Here is a 6000-nt window from a genome sequence, read left to right on the forward strand (position 1 = left end):
CTTAAGGTGTTTTTCTTGCTCAGTATTCCTACCTATTCTTGAGTCCTGTTGCTGCTTCCAAAAACACAATTCAAATCTATGCATTTCTCTTTTCTACTTTTGAAGTGGAAATGTTTTTCTTTCTTTTAAATTAATTCATTAATTTTAAACTTTTTTATATTCAAACATTGTTCTTCATTTTTGTAAAATATTTGAGTTCTCCCTTAACGTGTAGCCCCATAAATTTACTATCACCACATCACCCGTGAGCCATCATCATAGATCATAGTCCTCTGTACTCTTCCCTCCCATTTTGACCTCTCTCCCACCCCTGCTGTATGCCTCAAATCTAAATTTGCCTGCTGGTTTTTCTTTTTGCCCTGACATTTTGTTTGTTTTTCTTACATTCCACTTAAAAGTGAAACCATTTGATATTTTTCCTTTTCCCTTTGACATATTTCACTGAACATAATCCCTTCTAGCTCCATCCATGATGCTGCAAATGACATGGATTTATCTTTTTTTAATTGCTGAATAATATTCCAGTGTGTATGTATACCACATCTTCTTGATTCAGTCATCTGTTTTAGAGCATTTAGGTTGTTTGCACATCTTAGCTATTGTAAATAGTGCATAGGGGTATATGCATATAAACATAGTAGTGCAGGCTTCCTTTCAAATGTTTTTGTGACGTTTGGGTAGCACCCTGGGAGTAGAATTGTTGGGTCACCTGGTAGATCCCTTTTTAGTATTTTGAAGAAACTGTATACAGTTTTCAAGGTGACTGGGCCAGTCTGCATTCCCACCAATGGTATAAGTAAGCTCCTTTTCCTCCAATCCTTGTCAACATTTGTTGTTGCCAGTTTTGTTTTGTTTTTTCCCCCAGTTGTTTTTAATGTGGGCATGAGTGGTATCTCATTGTGGTTTTGTTTGCATCCCAGATTATAAGTGATGTTGAACATTTTTTCATATACCTACTGGCCATTTGCATTTCTTCTTTGGAGAAATATCGTTTTAGCTCTTCTATTTTTTGATTTGTATGTTTGCTTTGTTTTTTGTTTAATTGTGCAAACTGTTTGTAGATCTTTGCTTTCAGTCCATTATCAGTTGTATGGAGTACAGACATTTTCTCCATTTCAGTAGGACATTTCATTGTTTTGCTTATTGTCTCTTTTGATGTATACAAGTTATTTAGTTTAATGTAGTACTAGCTGTGTACCATTTTCTCAATTTTCTTTGCTCCTTGAGATGAGTCCTCAAAGATGTTTCTTAGGCATATGTCATGGAATGTTTTGTTTATGTTTTCTTTTACATTCTGATGTCTTACATTTAAGTCCTTTATCTATTTTGAGTTGACTTTTGTGTATGGTGTGAGGTGGTAGTCTTGTTTCATTCTTTTGCATGTATTGATCCAGTTTTCACAGTACCACTTATTGAAAAGACTGCCCTTGCTCTAGTGCATATCTTTGCTCCTTCATCACAAACTAGCCATATATGTGTGGCTTTAAATCTGGGTTTTCAATTCAGTATGATTTGATTCCATTGGTCTTTTCTTTCAGTAGCATGCTGTTCAAAGGTTATGGCTTTGTACTATAGTTTGGAAGAATGGAAATCTTCATTATTACTCCTTTTGTTTAGGAGAGCTTTAACTTTTATGATTACATATAAATTTCAGCAGTATTCTATTTCTTTAAAGAATACCATTGAGATTTTTAATGGAATTGTGATAAATATGTAAATTGTATTTGACAGGATGACCATTTTGATAATGTTAATTCTTCCAATCTATGAGCAGAGAAGCTCTGTCTATTTCTTTGTGTCTTACAATGCTGTGTAATTTTCTTTGTGTACCTTTTACCTCCTTTGGTAGGTATTAACTGGGGTGTAAGCCAGAGGTTCAGGATGTGATAGGATTCACCACAGACAGAGTGGGGAGCAGAACGGGTGGATTTGCTGAAATATACTGCAAAAAGAGCAGTGGGCAAAACAGGAGAGGTCTGCTATACCATATGTGGTTACCTCTCTGGCCAAGTATCAAGCTCAGGCCATAGCTGCAGGTCATTGTGGTGATAATGCTGAAACTTAACCCCTAGGCCACCGGGGGGACCCCCTTAATTTCTTCATTTCTGCCTGATTGCTTGCATATAGGAAAGCTACTGATTTTTGCATGCTGATTTTCTAACCTGCTACTTTACTAAACTGGTTTATTGTTTGAATTATTTTTTTCTGTAGTGTTTTTAGGGTTCTTTGTATATCATATCATCATATCATCTGTAAGTAATACTAGCTTTACTTATGTTTTTCCCTGTTTGGATTCTTTATATGACATTCTCTTGCCTAACTTCTCCAGCTTGGATTTCCAGGACTATGTTGAAAAGCAATGATGAGAGTAGATACCCTTGTATTATTCCTTATCTTACAGGAAAGGCTTTCAGTTTTTCACCATTATGAATGAGGTTAACTCTGAGTTGTCACATATGGCTTTTATTTTGTTAAAGTATGTTTCTTCTATCCCAAGAATTTCAGGAACCTTCATCATAAGTGAATGTTGAACTTCTGTTGTTGCTAAAACTATACACAGATTGAAAGCAAAGGGTTGGAAAACAATTTAAAAGCAAATGGACCCCCAAAGAAGAGAAAAACAGTCATAGCATATCAAGATAAACTAGGCTTTGAGCTAAGAGAGGTGACGATAAACATAGATGGTCACCATACACTGTATTGTGATTAAGGGGACAGTACTCCAGAAAAACATAACATTCATTAATATATACTCAGTAAATGAATGAGCACCAAAATACATTATTTGATTACCATTTCCTCTGAAAACAGACATTAGAGAAAATACATATGCAGTGGGAAACTTTAATACCCCACTCTTACCATCGGACAGATGAATGAGACAAAAAGTAAACAAGCATGCAAAAGCCCTAAATCAGACTACATACCCCCAAAAAACAAAAGCCCAGAACTGATGGTTTCACAAATGAGTTCCATCAAACATTCAAAAATGAATTGGTGGCCATTCTATAAAAACTTTCAAAACATTGAGAAAGAAGATAACTACCAAGTGCATTTTACAAAACCATCATTACACTATACCAAAAGCAAACAAAGACTGCATAAAAATACAAAGAAGAAAAGTACACAGATACAAAAATCCTCAATAAAATCCTAGCAAACTAAATCTAGCAATGTATCAAAAGGATAATACACCATGGCCAAATGGGATGTACTCCAGGGACACAAGGATGGCTTGATATCTGAAAAATCAATTAATTGAACACATCAACTTTCAATCTATGTATATCTTTGGCAGTCATATATCTATCTATATACACATAAATATTATATATATATACTTTATTCTTTATTCATAGATATATAAGAATAAAGTATTCTTGGCTGCCATTTTTTGTCTTAAGGTTTTTTTACTATGTTGCTTCAATATTTTCTTATCTGTAGTGTTTCTTAAGAGAAACTTGCTGTCAGACTAATAGGTTTTCCTTTATATGTTATCTGTTTCTTCTCTCTGTTCATCTTCATTATTTTTTTTTTGACTTGGACTTTCAGAAACTTTACTATTATGCATCTTGTTATAGTTTTCCTTTCAATATGATAGCTTAGTATCCTTTTAGCTTCTGGATATTTTAATTTCCTGTGTCAGATTTGGTAAGTTATCTTTAATTATTTCCTTGAACAGATTTTCATTTGCCATGTTACTCTCTTCTCCTTCTGAGATTCTTATAACTCTTTTTTTTTGGAGTCTTTTTTTTTTAACATCATTCTTCATTTTGTCAATTTTTTCATTTCGGTTGTGATTCCCATGGACTTCCCACCAACAGTTCACTAATGTGCCATTACCATAGTCCCATGCTCTCTTCCCACCCCACCCCAGTTTTGATCCTATTCCCTTCTCCCTCATAAAAGGTCTCTGGTCTTATAACTCTTATATTTCCTTTCCTCGTGGTGTCAGACAATTCTCTTAGTGTTTTGTTTTTTTTTTTTTTTCATTCTTTTCCCTTTCTATTACTTTCCTTTTCTTCTTTGGTTCTTTTTTACACCTTTTTTCTTTCAGAGTACTAATTTGTTCTTCTACTTAATCTATTCTTTTTTGGTGGCTTTTTCATAATTTTTAGCTCCTCCCTTGATCCGTTAACATCCTATGTTTTCTTTTTTAAGGATTCAATTTTGATCTTATATTGAATTTTGATCTTATTTTGATTATATTTTTCATTTCATTCTTTTCTTTTTCTGTGTATCCTCTTGCCTCTTTAAGTTTTTTTTTTCATTATGGCTATTCTGAATTCTTTATCTGGCAGGCAGAGAAATTCTTTTGTACCAGTGCTGTTGGGTTCTGGAGGCTGACTTTCTTTCTGCAATGTGTTGTTCCCAGGAGGGCTTACTTGACCATTTGTATTTTTCTTTCACCCCATTGTTTGTTTTCATGTTTGTTTTAGACCTAGGGCCACCATTATGCTGATGACTTCTAGCTCTCATACTGGAGCATGATGTGTCTACTTGGTGCCTTAGTTACTGTGGCTGGTAGGCAGAGACAGGGGTGGGGCATCCTATGACCACCCCCTCAGCTCCCAGCAACTGGACAACCTACTGGTAGCAGGTTGGACTTCTGGGTACTCCTACTGGGGCTGCTGAAGTTGGACAATGGCAGTTCCTATAGTCCCTATGCATCTACCAGATAGCTGATACCAGTGGTGGTGGGGTGGGTCAGGCTTTCCTACAGGGCGTCAGGGACCACTGGAACTTGAGGGTAGGGGTTTTCTTCAGCATCTACCTGGGCTCTTGTCTACTGTGGTAGACTGATTAGAACAGTGATTTTTCCCCAAGAGTTAAACCTGCCCAACCCCTACCACATGGTGTAGAATTCCAAACCTCAGCCTGTGGTAGCCAAGAGTCTCTGATACATACAGAGCACTGTACCACCAGGCCCATGTTGGGAATCAGTCTGCTGGGAGATGCCATTAGGCTTCTCTGGGTTGCAACTTGGGAAAGCAGAAAGAAAGAAAAGAAAAAGATATATGACAAAAGAAGAGGGACAGGGAAGAAGGAATAAAATGAGAGAGGAAGAGGAGGAGAGGGGAAAAGAAGAAAAGAAAAAGAATTGTTTGCAGCTCAGAACTGTCAGCTCCTGATGGTGGTGGCTGCTATTTTGGCTTGCCCCAATGGGTAGAATGCTCTTTCTGGGATCTGTGTTGAACTGCTAGCTCCTTTGATGTTGTAGTTCAAGGAAAAGAATTAAAGAAAATAAGCCAGGAAAAAGAAAAGACTGTTTCCACTTAGTGTTCCTCCTCACCTTGGAGCTGTGGGGAGGGCTGTGGCCTTGTCTACATGGTAAGGTGCCAAAGGCTGAGTGGGAGGCGCTTCTACCTTCAGCTGTTGTGTCCTCCCAGGTTACAGCTGGGGGGGAATAAAATTGTAAAAAAGCTGTGTCTCATCCTTTGTCCATCTGGGGAGGTTCATCTGGGGGTTTCTGTGAGTCTCTGATGCAATGTGGGATGTCGATAGCCCTTGGCTGGCCCTGGTCTTCCACGAGGTGTTGTGGAGGCCCTTGGCTGGCCCTGGTCTTCCAGGAGGTGTTGTGGAGGCCTTTCCCAACACAGTGGTGTCTGTGGAGAATGGGACCTTTCTTTAGCTCTTGAACTCTCTGGAGAGATCCTGTTACACAGCCAGTTTGAATAGTGTCGGTATTCCCAGGAGCTCATATCAGCCCTTCATTCTTTAGTTGTTTTTAGGAGAGAGGTTGATTTTGGATTTTCTCTTCTACTATGTTATAGGTAGAGTCCAGAAATTTTTGTTTTTTGTTTTTTTGTTTTTTTCTCACCACTCTGCTTAAAACCTCTCATGTGGGAGCTTCCCTACGACCCAGCAATCCCACTCCTAGGTATCTATCCAAAACACACAAAAACACTGATTGAAAAAGATACCTGTACCCCCATGTTTATTGCTGCTTTATTTACAATTGGAAAAACATGGAAGCAGCCCAAATGCCCAAAAGTAGAT

At 37.5% G+C, this 6000-nt stretch overlaps 1 protein-coding gene across 3 annotated transcripts in view; it reads left to right on the plus strand.

Moving 5' to 3' along the window:
- The window catches only part of DYNC2H1 (dynein, cytoplasmic 2, heavy chain 1), a 250498-nt gene that overhangs the window by 182165 nt on the left and 62333 nt on the right, over positions 1–6000 (plus strand). The window lies entirely within an intron of this gene.

The sequence above is a fragment of the Condylura cristata genome, unplaced genomic scaffold (assembly GCF_000260355.1).
Source record: "Condylura cristata isolate star-nosed mole 26May11 unplaced genomic scaffold, ConCri1.0 scaffold00025, whole genome shotgun sequence".
Classification (NCBI taxonomy): domain Eukaryota; kingdom Metazoa; phylum Chordata; class Mammalia; order Eulipotyphla; family Talpidae; genus Condylura; species Condylura cristata.